A 16,103-nucleotide genomic window follows, 5' to 3' on the forward strand; every position below is an offset into this window, starting at 1 on the left:
AGCAGTTCTGGGCCACAGAAGTCTATTTATAGGGAGGACCAGGGATCCTGCTTGGATAGTCAGTGTTGTGGAAGAGGGGTGGTTCTCAGAAAGGTGGTGTCTGTCAATTCAGTTATTCTCTAATTCGGTTCCTATAGACTTATCCCCAGTCTTAGAGTACTGGGGAGACAACAAAGGAGGGAGTAAAAACTGCACTGAGAACTGTTTACAATAGCCAAGGCATGGAAGCAACCTAACTATCCATCGACAGAGGAATGGATAAAGATGTGGTACATATATACAATGGAATACTACTCAGCCATTAAAAATAAGGAAATAATGCCACTTGTAGTCACATGGATGGACCTAGAGAGTGTCATACTGAGTACAGTAAGTCAGACAGAGAAGGAGAAATACCATATGACATCCCTTATATGTGGAATCTAGAAAGAAATGCTACAAATGAACTTACTTACAAAACAAAAAGAGACTCACAGACTTAGAAAACAAACTTATGGTTGCTGGGAGGAAGGAATAGTTGGGGACTTTGGGAAGGTCATGTAAACACTGCTATATTTAAAATGGATGACCGACAAAGACCTATTGTATAGCACATGGAACTCTGCTCAATGTTATGTGGCAGCCTGGATGGGAGTGGGTTTGGGGGAGAATGGATACATGTATGAATGGCTGAGTCCCTGCCCTGTTCACCTGAAACTACCACAACACTGTTAATTGGCTATACCCCAGTACAAAATGTGTTTGTTGTTTAAAAAAACAAAACTGTGCTAAGAGATTAAGAACCCTTGGAATTCAACATTTCATCAGTAACAGGAAACTGGCTCTTGGCACAAATCTCAGTACCCTTGATTCAGGTATTTACCATTTTGGGGTAGATGTTGGCAGCAGGGCACCTGCATGTCCCTGAAAGTGAAGGGGCTCCCTAAATTTTGTTGCTTAGTACCTGGTCCCAGCCCTGGTTAGCAGTCATACACAGCAAGATGGCAATTTTGGTGACAACAAGATGCTAGTAGGTGGATGGGGGTGGAGTGGTGAGTTGCATAGGAGGCCATTGTGTGCAGTCTGCAAAAATTCATGAAAAGAGAGTCACTCCATGAGCACATAGGGGGCAAATGTCAGGATGGCCTCAGAATATGATTGTTGCCTTACATTCTTGGAGGTATTAACATATGCAGACTTCAGTGTTAATGGAGAGACGTGAATTCCTCTTCCACACATCAAAATGTATTTGGTGCATTTCATTCCTCCTGGAAAACTACAGAGACGTTCCAGCAGTGCAACTGTGTTATTTCTCACTAAGTGTTTGCTTTATAATGAAGGAAAACAGGCATATTTCTTAAGGAACAGGTGTAGTGCTAGTGGATAGGAGAATAGCAAACAGCAGGGGCCCGCTACCTTGGCAACAGCCTGGTGTCCTAGCAACAAGCATATTCATTTGCCTGGCCTGTCCTGTGGAGTTCTGTCAACAGAGGTAAAGAGCTCACCCGCTAAACTTAAGTGGCAGCCTTTCTGTTCCAGAGTGGAGCTAGGCCAGTAAGTGTAAACTTGGAAGTGGAGGAGAAAACGAATCATTTTGCCAAGAAGCCAGTGGTTTGGAAGCTAAGAGGTCAGCAATGTAGGAATTCAATTGATTCACATTTACTCTTTATCTAGATATGTTGGACATATGCTTCTTTCTTCATTTGTTGGCTCACCTAAAGGAAGGATCAAAAATATGGTGGTGGTGGCTAAATTAGCCATGACTATGGCTCTGCCCCCCAGGCTTTCTTTGGGTTAAGAAGTGTGTTATTTTCCCCAAACTTCATTTGACCTGTGCCTCTGTTTGAAGCCACAATCACTACGAGAAAGAGGACAGGACAGTGGCAGTAATTTAAATGTGGGAGCTTCCCTTTTCCCACATATTTTCATGGTAATCGTTAAATTCTGTGAGAATGATTGAGATTTTTGATCTGGAAAATGTCCAAAATATTTCATGAGACCCATAGGAAATTTCTAATAATTGGAACTAGCTATGGGATAGGATAAAGGGCAAATTTTCTGAAGCTGAGGCCAGGCAAAAAAATATATATATATAGACACACGTATAATTTCAAAGAGTGCATAATAAGGAATTAAATACTTAAAACTTATATTCCTTTAGAATGGTTTAACTCTTTTATTAGTGTCATAGTCTAGTAGGTTATATACACACATACACAAAATGTTTAAAAATCTTTCATAACTAAATCAACAAGAAGCCAAAAAGAAAAAATATCTTTAATAATGAATCTTAGGGAATTCCCTGGCGGTCCAGTGATAGGAACTCTGTGCTTTCACTACCAAGGGCCCAGGTTCAGTCCTTGGTCAAGGAACTAAAAACCCATAAGTCACACAGTACAGCAAGAAAAAAAAGTTAAAAAACAAAAAATGAATCTTAGCTGTTAGTTTCTAAAAGAAATTCAATCTTTCATTTTGACTCAAAATGATGTCATTAAGTTCTAGTGAATTCATATTTAAAAAAAAATAACAGAGTAATGAAACAAATTATAAAGTTAGTTTAAAAATTCAAGTGGATGCCTGAAGAATGTCTTTGGTAACTGTGGAGATCATTGTTCATAACAAAGAACAGGCTGAGTAACTATGCTGGGATCATTATGACAACTTAGGCTTTTAAAGTGAATTCTTACACATTTGAAATGAATTCCTTACATCCAAGCTAGTGACTGACCAACCAATTTAGAGATTGAAACTACAAACAGATGGTATTATATTTCAGCTGATTACCTGTAATTGATTAGTAAAAGTAAAGCACATAGAGATGAGACTATTTTTTGGAGTATGACGTCAAGAAAAAAACACAAATGATACTGAGTGAAGATATAAGGCAAGTTTCAGCAGAGCATTAGGAGAACCTGGAAATAATCACAGGTAAAGCCAATCATTGCAGCAACAAAATTAAAAGACGCTTACTCCTTGGAAGGAAAGCTATGACCAACCTAGATAGCATATTAAAAAGCAGAGACATTACCAACAAAGGTCCGTCTAGTCAAGGCTATGGTTTTTCCAGTGGTCATGTATGGATGTGAGAGTTGGACTATAAAGAAAGCTGAGCACCGAAGAATTGATGCTTTTGAACTGTGGTGTTGGAGAAGACTCTTGAGAGTCCCTTGGACTGCGAGGAGATCCAACCAGTCCATCCTGAAGGAGAGCAATCCTGAGTGTTCACTGGAAGGACTGATGCTAAAGCTGAAACTCCAATACTTTGGCCACCAGGTACGAAGAACTGACTCATTTGAAAAGACCCTGATGCTGGGAAAGATTGAGGGCAGGAGGAGAAGGGGACGACAGAGGATGAGATGGTTGGATGGCATCATAGACTCGAAGAACATGGGTTTGGGTGGACTCCAGGAGTTGGTGATGGACAGGGAGGCCTGGTGTGCCGCGGTTCATGGGGTCGCAAAGAGTCGGACACGACTGAGCGACTGAACTGAACTGAAAGCCAATCATAAAAGGCAGAGAGTCTTGAAGAAGTTAGGGAAAGAAAATCTTTGTTAAATGTGAACCAAGAGAAAGTTATGTATGTGTATATTAACAGTTTAAATAAACACTCAAATATATTTTAATTTAAGCAATGCCTTTAATTAAACATAAACAGCAAACTCAGTCATGTAAGCTTCTATTTTAGTAACATGTTTAAAGGAGGTTACAAATCTCCTAGTAACGATGTAGCTAGCCACAGTTTTTCTTAGGAAAAAAATTTATTTCTCTAGAAGTTTGTTCTAAAAGACAATGTATTTATAGAAAATGAAATTTAACACCAAAGAGGTACTATTTTGCAAAGTATGTGACTGTTGGCTTGAGGTATGCTCATCAAAATGCATTTAGTTTTCCAAAGGAGAATTCTATACAAGGTGTGACCAAAGGTTTAATAAAAGTTTCAAAGTCCTGTTAAAGATTTCCTAAGAGTCCCCATCTCACTTGCTTCCATTTTACTTCTGCTTCTCTGTGGTCACTATGAATGCGCAAGAAGCAATTTTGCAAGCATTTATATGGCTGTGAGCCATGTATGAGTCAATTAGATTGCCTATTTTTTAAATCTCTCTAACAGTTTATAAAACAGACTAACCCCTTCTCTCACACTGTGTCAGGCCTGGATTCTGCCCTTTTGAGGAAGAATGCATTACACAAAAAAAAAAACCCCATGGTGAGATCAGAGCAGAACAGTAGTATCAAACTCTTTTCCTTTCAAAAATGATCTACAAATTCTTGAGATCTCTTTGAAACACATGTGCAATGCTCATAAAACAGTGATTCTTTGGTAACAGAGCCCCACAGATTCCCAGGCCCTAATCACCCCCCTCAACACCTTATTCTTCTAGATTTGTTTGTTTTAGATGGACTAAACCATGTTGCTTCTCAAAATTGCAAATAACTTCCCATGAGAAACCCACTTTCCATGAATACAGGTCCCCAAAGATAGAAGTTTCAGGGATGTGAAACACAATCTGTTCAATATTACTCTACTGCTGCTGCTGCTAAGTCGCTTCAGTCGTGTCTGACTCTGTGCGACCCCATAGACGGCAACCCACCAGGCTCCCCCATCCCTGGGATTCTCCAGGCAAGAATACTGGAGTGGGTTGCCATTTCCTTCTCTAGGCCAGTATTAAATATGATGAACCAATACAAAGAGTGGCATGGATATGTTATTTGTATTTCAACAGGAGGTTGAAAAAATGTTTTAATTGCCTTCAAGGGCAGCAGACTTGCCTTCCTTCCTCTTTTCTTTCTTCCTTCTGCCCTTCATTCCTGGGTGCTGATGCAGCCAATATCAGCATGAGTTTGTATTCTCAGACCCCAGGGTAGATGCTGAGGCTACTAGTGATGAGATGTGGACTAATAGTGTGCTGAAAAAAATTCAACCTGGAATTTCTGCTTCATGGACCTACTTGATGGGCCTTGGTGAGATAACTGGATACTATTTTATCCTGCATATACATTCTGTATTCGGCAACACAGCACTTGATGTGAGCCATTAGTTACATTGGAACAGGAATGGACCTCTGCTTGCTCATCATTTAGAGCCCAAGAATCAAGAGGAGCATGGCATAAAATACACAGAAACACCATGTGCTCAGTCGTGTTTGACTCTGTTGTGACACCATGGACTGTAGCCTGCCAGATTCCTTTTGTCTATGGAATTTTCAGGCAAGAAAACTGGAATGAGTTGTCGTTTCCTTCTCCAGGGGATCTTCCTGAAAGGATCAAACCCATGTCTCTTGCATTGGAGGCAGATTCTTTACTGCTGAGCCCCTGGGGAAGCCCGTGGCATACAGTAGGCACTCAATTCACTGGAAAAGACCCTGATGCTGGGAAAGATTGGAGGCAGGAGGAGAAGGGGATGACAGAGAATAAGATGGTTGGATGGCATCACCAACTTGATGGACATGAGTTTGAGCAAGCTCTGGGAGTTGGTGATGCACAAGGAAGCCTGGCGTGCTGCAGTCCATGGGGTTGCAAAGAGTTGGACATGAATGAGCGACTGAACTGAACGTGGCTTTGATTTACTCTTTCTGAACATTTCCAAATGCAAATAGAGAAAGAAAACAGTCATGCTAAAGCTATTTGTCCTTATCCAAACATACCATGTTCTCTACATCTCCTTGTATTTTGACTCATTGCTTACTCAGTGTAGAGTGTTTTTGAATAGCCTTTTACTTACAGATTACTCCAACCTTCAGATGGAGGGATAACACTTCTGTGATACTTTGACAGACTCCTCTGTTTTGTGATGTTTCTTCCTGCACACATAGCTTCTTATACTCACAGTTCTCTTACGGCATTGTGATTGTTTATTGACCTAATAGGATGTCCTCTCCCTAAACTATGAATTCCTTAATAGTAAGGAATATATCTTTTCATCATGGTAGTCCCAATTCTAGCATGTGTCTGTTTTGTTGGGATACATGCAATGTCCATTGAATAAAAACTGTTTCCTTTCACATCCCAGCAGGAAAGTCAGACACCTGATCAAGCAATTTGGTTATAGTTTAATGCATCTTATAGTAGAAATATACAATGAGAGAACAAAGGAGGGGATGGTTACTTTTTCCTAGAGTTTGGGATTAGAATGCATAGAGAAGATAACATTTGACCTGTCCTTGGAACATGACAAGGAACTCACCAAGTGGATGACCTAGAAGAGAGAACACAATGAGCAAGGGCAAGAAGATTTAAAAGTGCACAGTATCAGGGCCTTCCAAGATGGTCCAGTGGTTAAGAGTCCCCTCTTCCAATTCAGAGGACATGGATTTGATTCTTGGCTGGAGAACTAGGATCCCTCATGCAGTGGGGCCACTGAGCCCTTGCATGCAACTACTGAGCCCACAGGCCATGACGAGTGGTCTCACGTGCCACCGCAAAGATCCTGCATGCTGCAACTAAGACCAGACACACCCAAATAAATATTTTTTAAAAATTAAAGTATTGCGCATGGGGCTGGAATTTTGCTTCCAGACAAGGTGGAATTGCAAGAAGCAGATTTATCTTCTCATCTGAACCAACTGTAAAACCAGATAAAATATATAAAATGATGTTTTCAAGATCTTATACACAGGTAACAAAGGATAGTGATGGATGCCAAATAGGAAACGAGGAAGATGAGCCCTATGATTATCCCAACTTACCTGGAGTTTTCAGGCTATGGTTCAGGGAGAAGGAAGCCAGGCAGGGCTCACTGGCCTGCCTGAGTCAGGGAGATGAAGCTGGGCATCTCAGGAAGCTTCATTTCCTTGAACCTGAAGAGATTCCTCCTGGAATCTTCAGCTGAATGCTGATTAAGATATTCATGTGCAGAAATTACCTGACACTAGAGAAAGAACCACCAAAAGGATGAAAAGGAATAATCCCTGGAGTTAATCCATTGATGAAATGGCTTTGGTCCCCATAGCTGGAATGGAAAATCTCCTCATTCACAGAGATTAAACAGATAGGGTTTGCACTAGCAGTGGGACAAAATTAGGCCTAGACTCAAAGTTGTTCTAGTTCCCTTTAAAGAAGCAGGAAAGCAAGAACTGTGTATTGGTTTTTTTATTACTGTGTAACACAGACACAGCTATTTGTAAGGCCTCCCCAGACAGCCATTTTGCTTTTTTGCATTTCTTTTCCATGGGGATAGTCTTGATCCCTGTCTCCTGTACAATGTCACAAACCTCAGTCCATAGTTCATCAGACACTCTATCTATCAGATCTAGTCCTTTAAATCTATTTCTCACTTCTACTGCATAATCATAAGGGATTTGATTTAGGTCATACCTGAATGGTCTAGTGATTTTCCCTACTTTCTTCAATTTAAGTCTGAATTTGGCAATAAGGAGTTCATGATCTGAGCCACAGTCAGCTCCTGGTCTTGTTTTTGATGACTGTATAGAGCTTCTTCATCTTTGACTGCAAAGAATATGATCAATCTGATTTCGGTGTTGACCATCTGGTGATGTCCATGTGTAGAGTCTTCTCTTGTGTTGTTGGAAGAGGGTGTTTGCTATGACCAGTGCATTCTCTTGGCAAAACTCTATTAGCCTTTGCCCTGCTTCATTCTGTATTCCAAGGCCAAATTTGCCTGTTACTCCAGGTGTTTCTTGACTTCCTACTTTTGCATTCCAGTCCCCTATAATGAAAAGGAAATCTTTTTTGGGTGTTAGTTCTAAAAGGTCTTGTAGGTCTTCATAGAACCCTTCAACTTCAGCTTCTTCAGCGTTACTGGTTGGGGCATAGACTTGGATTACTGTGATATTGAATGGTTTGCCTTGGAAACAAACAGAGATCATTCTGTCATTTTTGAGATTGCAAGAGTTAGAACTGGACAAGAGTTAGAACTGGACATGGAACATCAAACTGGTTCCAAATAGGAAAAGGAGTACGTCAAGGCTGTATATAGTCACCCTGCTTATTTCACTTATATGCAAAGTACATCATGAGAAACGCTGGGCTGGAAGAAGCACAAGCTGGAATCAAGATTGCCAGGAGAAATATCAATAACCTCAGATATGCAGATGACACCACCCTTATGGCAGAAAGTGAAGAGGAACTAAAAAGCCTCTTGATGAATGTGAAAGAGGAGAGTGAAAAAGTTGGCTTAAAGCTCCACATTCAGAAAACGAAGATCATGGCATCTGGTCCCATCACCTCATGGGAAATAGATGGGGAAACAGTGGAAACAGTGTCAGACTTTATTTTTGGGGGACTCAAAATCACTGCAGATGGTGACTGCAGCCTTGAACTTAAAAGATGCTTGCTCCTTGGAAGGAAAGTTATGACCAACCTAGATAGCATATTCAAAAGCAGAGACATTACTTTGCTAACAAATGTCCGTCTAGTCAAAGCTATGGTTTTTCCTGTGGTCATGTATAGATGTGAGAGTTGGACTGTGAAGAAAGCTGAGCGCCAAAGAATTGATGCTTCTGAGCTGTGGTGTTGGAGAAGACTCCTGAGAGTCCCTTGGACTGCAAGGAGATCCAACCACTCCATTCTAAAGGAAATCAGCCCTGGGTGTTCTTTGGAAGGAATGATGCTAAAGCTGAAACTCCAGTACTTTGGCCACCTCATGCGAAGAGTTGACTCATTGGAAAAGACTCTGATGCTGGGAGGGATTGGGGGCAGGAGGAGAAGGGGACGACAGAGGATGAGATGGCTGGATGGCGTCACCGACTTAAGACGTGAGTGTGAGTAAACTCCAGGAGTTGGTGATGGACAGGGAGGCCTGGCGTGCTGCGATTCATGGGGTCGCAAAGAGTCGGACATGACTGAGCGACTGAACTGAACTGAACTGAACTGAACACAGACACACAAACGTAGCAGTTTAAAGCAACACTAAATTTATCTCACAGTGGTTGTAGGTCAGGAGTCTAGGTACAGACTAGCTGGTTCCTTTACTCAGAGCTCATCAGGCTGAAATGAAGTGAGGATATTGGCTGGGGACTGATTCTCATCTGAGTCTTGGAGGCCTCTTCCAAGGACTGTTGGAAGAGTTGTTGGCAGAATTTACTTTCTTGCAACTATAAGACAGAGATCCCTGTTTTATTTGGATTGTAAAGGGATATAAATAGGAGTATCGTTTCTATACTTTATTTAAACTGATAAATTTTCAACACCAGCAAACTGTGATAAGTTCTACATATATAAAATGTCATACTTAAAAAAGTATACAAGGTGATTTATGCAAACAAACCATAGATACATAGCAATGGAATTGTAAAATGGTTCAAATAACCCACTGGAAAACAGGAAAAAGAACACAGAGAAGCAAAAAAGAGAGAATGAACATAAAACAAAAACTGGCACATTCAACTCCTAGAATAATAATAATTACATTAAATGTTACTGGTCTAAAGTACCAGTAAAGACTTACTATAAAGCTAAAATAATCAAGACAGTTTAGTATTGGTGGAAGAATAAAAAAATAGATCAATGGAACAGAAGAAAGAGCCCAGAAAAACACTCACATAGTCAATTGATCTTTGATAAAAAACCAAAGGCAATGAGACAGAGCAATGACTGTCTTTTAAACAAATGGTACTGGAACAACTGGACATCTACATGCAAAAAAATTAATTTGGACAGAGACCTTATACCTTTCATAAAAGTTAACTCAAAATGGATCACAGATATAAAGTGCAAAATGCAAACTGTAAAATTCCTAGAAGTTAACATAGGTGAAAACCCATAATCTTGAATATTTAGAAACTGTTTAGATATGATGACACCAAAGGCATGATGCATGAAATGAAAAACTGGTAAGTTGGATTCATTAAAATTAAGGACTTCTACCCTGAGAAACACAAGGTCAACAGAATGAGCAGACATGTCACAGAATGGAAGAAAATATTTGCAAATATTTTTCAAAATATCTGATAAAAGATACTGTTGTCCAAAGTATACAAAGAACTCAAAGCTCAACAATAAGAAAATGAACGACCTGACTTTTAAAAAATGGGCAAAAGTCCTCAATGGACAACTCACTAAAGAAAATACCGATGGCAAATAAGCATATGAAAAAATGCTCAATATCTTGTGTCATTAAGGAGTTGAAAATTAAAACAATAATGAGATACCATTAACTACCTCTTAGAATAACCATATATTTTTGAAAACCCTTAAAAATTATGTAATTATTTGGTCTCATACTAGAGGAAAAAATTTTCCTAGCTTCCTCTTTTAATAGAGTGAAAATGGTACAGAGTCATTACTTGTATATTAAGACAGACACACACTCAGAAATACATAGAAACACATGCAAATTAACAGACTATGAACTCAGAGACCTTGTTCAAAATTTGTTTCTGTCGTATACTAGCTTCCTGATACGTATAAGTTAATTCATGTTCTGAGGCTCAGTGGCTTCATCTATACAATGGAGATATGTTGGAGGGCTATGATAATTAAAAAAGATAATCAAATAAAATTCTATAGAGGTACAAGGCACTTAGTAAGGACTTAATAAACACTGACAAATAAATATTCATTAAAATTATAAATTTTAACTCTTATTAGTAAATTCACCCAACAGCTTTCTCTGACCTTATATTTCATATAATATATGAAATTTAAAATTAATAAATCTTACTATCTTAGTGAAATAGCTATGTCTGTTTCTTAACCATGAAAAAATACAAAAGGTATTTTTCATTAATTTTTTAATCTTTTAGGATGCTTCAATTTGAAAATCTATTCATTAGATTTTAATAGTGAGAAACTAAATAATGAAATGAACAATCCACTTATTAATTATTGTTTTTATCTTTCACAAATGCTAGTTCTTAGTCATTATGAATGCATTTTCCCTTTCCCAGCTGCCTATTTAATGAAAAATACACAAAACTCCAGTTTATTTAGAGTGCAAGCAATTGAGATAATCAAATAATTGAAAATTTTCTATACTTCGTATTTTGTAAGAAAATCCCAATCAAAATTAATTCCAAATAGGCAAGCTGATTTGGAAAACTTTTATTTTATTTATTATTATTTTTGACCACACTGCTCAGCTTGTGGGATCTTCATTCCATGCCCAGGGATTGAACCCTGGCCCTCAGCAGTAAGAGTGCAGAGTCCTAACCACTGGACCACCAGGGAATTCCATTGGAGAAATGAAAAAAAAAAAAGTCCAGGTAGCTTCTATGAACCAGTCTGGTTCCTACTGATAGATGATGTTAAAAAGGATGACGTTGAAGTTCACTAAACATCTTTGAATTATTGGTATAATCTGTGCTAATCAAATTCTTTTAAAATATAATTTATTATGTATTAATTACTTTTGTCAGTCTCACACATTTCAAGAAGCACAAATACTGTGTGCAGAGTGTGTAAAAATACGCTTTGTGTAGACTAAGCTAGATTACACAATAAGAATATGTTCCGACTGACCTTATCTAAAACAGAAAATATGAATATACATCTTCAGCTGTAGTGAAGATTGGATATGAATTCTGAGAACTTGAAGACTGGTATTTAGGGGCAAAGTATTTTAGAAATAGCTGAGGAAAGGTTTTTAGCTTCTCAAATTTACTCTTTAAAAGATAAGATGTGTCATGTATATTTGTGGGAATATTTTGTATCCTTAAAATACCTTTAAGTGAACATGGCTTCACTGAAGATAATATGGACAGACTGAATCATCTTGTTGAAAATAGAAAGCAGGGGAATTAGTATAAAAGCTAAAGGACTTTTAAAAATAGTTTGCTTGTGGTGTAAGTCAAATCATTATGCCTTAAACTTACACAGTGATGTATGTCAAGTATATCTCAATAAAACTGAAAGAATGAAAATTGCTAAAATGCCAGCTGCTTTTCTCCATAAAGTAAAAAAGGAATTTGAAAGTATCAACTTTTCCAATTAAATTCTTTATGTGATAAATCTTATAGGTACATACAAAAGGCAATATTAATAACTGACATTTGCTTAGAATTCTACAGCTTATTATTTATTGGTTATCTTTTTGTTTTTCACAACAACTGGGGCAGGCATTATCAAAATCTTCATATTCCAGATGATAAATCTGAGACGCAGAAAGCATACTCTTCATTTTCATCATTCAACTTTTCTACCAAATCACAACTAAGATAGTTTTCCCTTTCTTTAGACAGTAAGAACTGTTTTCTGGTTTTGTAGTGTTCATTTCAGAGAAGGCAATGGCAGCCCACTCCCGTACTCTTGCCTGGCAAATCCCATGGACCGAGGAGCCTGGTAGGCTGCAGTCCATTGGGTCGCTAACAGTCGGACACAACTGAGCGACTTCACTTTTACTTTTCACTTTCATGCATCGGAGAAAGAAATGGCAACCCACTCCAGTGTTCTTGCCTGGAGAATCCCAGGGACGGGGGAGCCTGGTGGGCTGCCCTCTATGGGGTTGCACAGAGTCGGACACGACTGAAGCGACTTAGCAGTGTTCATTTTGGGTTTTTTTAAAGTCCCATGATAGGGAAATGACAGTTATAAATAGTAAAGAGAGGTTGCTATTTTCTCCACCATTGAAACAGCAGCTAATGCTGCCTTCTTAGGACTAAAAACAACCTAACAAAACTCTGCTCTATTCTAAGACCCAGAAATAGAGATCAAGTAGATCTTGGCTCCCTCTGGAATTTAGGTTGGCATTTAGGGAGTGGGAGTGTGTACTCTGGCATTAGGCATCACTCTGATGCTCAGTCCCACTGGTGTTTACGAGAACATTAGTTTTGGAGAACACAGGACCAGGAAACGGGCTAGAGGTCCTAAAATGTAAGGAAAAAACACAAGCAAGTTTTCATACAGGATTTCACATTTCATTCAGTCTACTGTTTCTACTACCATCACAGAATCCTTTCTAAAATTTTACTCTTTTGCTAACGTGAGATTATCTTGTTTTTGGAGGTCATATATTTCAGTCACTAGATAGCTCTCATCTTGTTCCATAAGCCAAATAGTTCTGTTTTTAGAAACATATAAACTACTGTAGTTACGAGAGAAAATTAGATTTAGACATGTGAAAAAGTGAAAGCAATGACAGATTTTATTTTCTTGGGCTCCAAAATCACTGTGGACAGTGACTGCAGCCATGAAATTAAAAGACACTTGCTCTTTGGAAGGAAAGCTATGACCAACTTTGTTGTTGTTCAGTCACTCAGTTGTATCCAACTCTTTGCAACCCCATAGACTGTAGCATGCCAGGCTTCCTTGTCCTTCATCATCTCCCAGAGCTTGCTCAAACTCATGTCCATTGAGCCAGTGATGCCATCCAGCCATCTCATCCTCTGTCATCCCCTTTTCCTCCTGCCTTCAATCTTTCCCAGCATCAGGGCCTTTTCCAATGAGTTGGCTCTTCGCATCATGTGGCTAAAGTATTGGAGCTTCAGCTTCAGCATCAGACCCTCCAATCAATATTCAGAATTGACTTACTTTAAAATTGACTGGTTTGATCTCCTTGCAGTTCAAGGGACTCCCAAGAGTCTTTACCACCACCACAGTTCAAAAGCATCAATTCATTGGCACTCAGCTGAAATAAAGATATTGTGCTACTGTACTCTATACAGTACAGTACAGTAAAGTACACAAAAGCACAACCACTTGTAGAGGATACACACATGTGACAATATACACCAGACATGTGAACCAACTTATGTAACTGGACACGCAAATGTACATTTGCATCTTCGAATGTTCTCAACTTGAAGGTTTGAATGTAGGGGACTTAATATGATGTGTATATGATATGTCATTTTTCCTTAGCTGCTTTTAAGACTTTTTTACATTTCAGTTCAGTTCAGTTCAGTCACTTAGTCGTGTCTGACTCTCTGCAACCACGTGGACTGCAGCATGCCAGGTCTCCCTGTCCATCGCCAGCTCCCAGAGCTTGCTCAAACTCATGTCCGTTGAGTCAGTGATGCCATCCAACCATCTCATCCTCTGTCATCTCCTTCTCCTCCTGCCTTCAATCTTTCCCAGCATCAGGGTCTTTTAAAATGAGTCACCCCCTCGCATCAGGTGACCACAGTATTGGAGTTTCAGCTTCCCCATTCCTTCCAATGAACACTCAGGACTGATCTCCTTTAGGATGGACTGGTTGGATCTCCTTGCAGTCCAAGGGACTCTCAAGTGTCTTATCCAATGTCACAGTTCAAAAGCACCAATTCTTTGGTGCTCATCTTTCTTTATAGTCCAACTCTCACATCCATACATGACTACTGGAAAAACCATAGCCTTGACTAGACGGAACTTTGTTGGCAAAATAATGTCTCTGCTTTTTTATACGCTGTTTAGGTTGGTTGTAACTTTTCTTCCAAGGAGTAAGCGTCTTTTAATTTCATGGCTGCAGTCACCATCTGCAGTGATTTTGGAGCCCCCTAAAAATAAAGTCTGCCACTGTTTCCACTGTTTCCCCATCTATTTGCCATGAAGTGATGGGACAAGATGGCATGATCTTAGTTTCCTGAATGTTGAGTTTTAAGCCAACTTCTTCACTCTCCTCTTTCACTTTCATCAAGAGGCTCTTTAGTTCTTCTTCCCTTTCTGCCTAAGTATGGTGTCATCTGCATATATGAGGTTATTGATATTTCTCCCAGCAATCTTGGTTCCACCTTGTCCTTCATCCAGCCCAGTGTTTCTCATGACACTTAGTTATCAATAGCTTGATTATGGAGGAGCCTGGTAGGCTGCAGTCCATGGGGTTGCTAAGAGTTGGACACGACTGAGCAACTTCACTTTCACTTTCCACTTTCATGCATTGGAGAAGGACAATGGCAACCCACTCCAGTGTTCTTGCCTGGAGAATCCCATGGACGGAGAAGCCTGGAAGGCTGCAGTCCATGGGGTTGCACAGAGTCGGACATGACTCAAGTGACTTAGCAGCAGCAGCAGCAGCTTGATTATAATGTGTCCGGGTTGTGGTTTTCTTTGAGTTTATTCTGCTTTATGTTCTGTGAAATTCTTGAATCTGCAAGTTAATGTCTCTCACCAATTTGGAGAAGTTTTCAGCCATTGTTTCCTGAAATATATTTTTCTGAACCAATTTCTTTATAGGACTATTGTTACAAATGTTAGACTTGTGATATAATCCCTTGACTCTTCATAGTCAGTTTTTTCTAATCTCTTCATTCTTCAGATTGGACAATTTCTGTTAATCTGTCTTCAAGTTCATTGACTTGTCATCTTCATTCTGTTATTGAGTTCATTAGTAATTTTAAATATCAGAGAATGTACATTTTAATATAATTTTGTCCTTTTTTAGAATTTATTTTCTTTGCTAAGACCTCCTAGCTTTCCATTTATTTTATCTCATATGTGTTTACCTTTACCTCGTGAAGTCTCAGTGGTAAGAAATCTGTCTGTCAATGCAGGAGACAGCGAGAGATGCAGGTTCAATTCCTGGATCAGGAAGATCCCCTGGTGGAGAAAATGGCAACCCACTTCAGTAGTCTTGCCTGGAAAATTCCATGGACAGAGGAGCCTGGTGGGCTACAATCCATGGAACCACAGAGCAGAACATGACTGAGCACACGCATGCATGAAATTTATTATAGTATCTGCTTTAAAGTCTCTCTCATAATTTCAACATATATGTCCTCTTAGGTTGGCATCTGGAGATTGTCTTTTCTCTTGAAAATTGGTCATGTTTTCCTGGTCCTTTGCTTATCAAGTAATTTTGGATTATATTCTGGATTCTTTCACTATTGAATTGTGTGGATATGAATCCTGTTAAGCTTCTCTAAAGGAAGCTGTTCATTATTATTATCTCTATTACTGTTTTAGCAGGTGATTGAACCAGTTAGCTTCAGCCTACAAGTTTTGAAAACCACTCTCTAGACGGCCGGCCTGACAGCTGGGTGTGCACCAGCCTTGAGCCTGCAAGCGGACGCTCCCTGCCCAGGGACCCCCGCACTGCCATGGCAGATTTCCAGCGCAGCAGCTGCACTACCTTCCTATGCACCCAAAAGGGAATGCTTCTGTTTGCCGAGATTATATTGTGCCTTGTGATTCTGACCCTCTACGGTGTCTCAACATCAGGCTATATCTCTCTGTCGCTGATTGAATTGATCCTAGCTATCATCTTCTTTATCATCTACACATGCGACCTGCACACCAAGATACAATTCATTCACTGG

This window comes from Bos mutus, chromosome 24 (genome assembly GCF_027580195.1).
Source record: "Bos mutus isolate GX-2022 chromosome 24, NWIPB_WYAK_1.1, whole genome shotgun sequence".
NCBI classification, from domain to species: Eukaryota; Metazoa; Chordata; class Mammalia; order Artiodactyla; family Bovidae; genus Bos; species Bos mutus.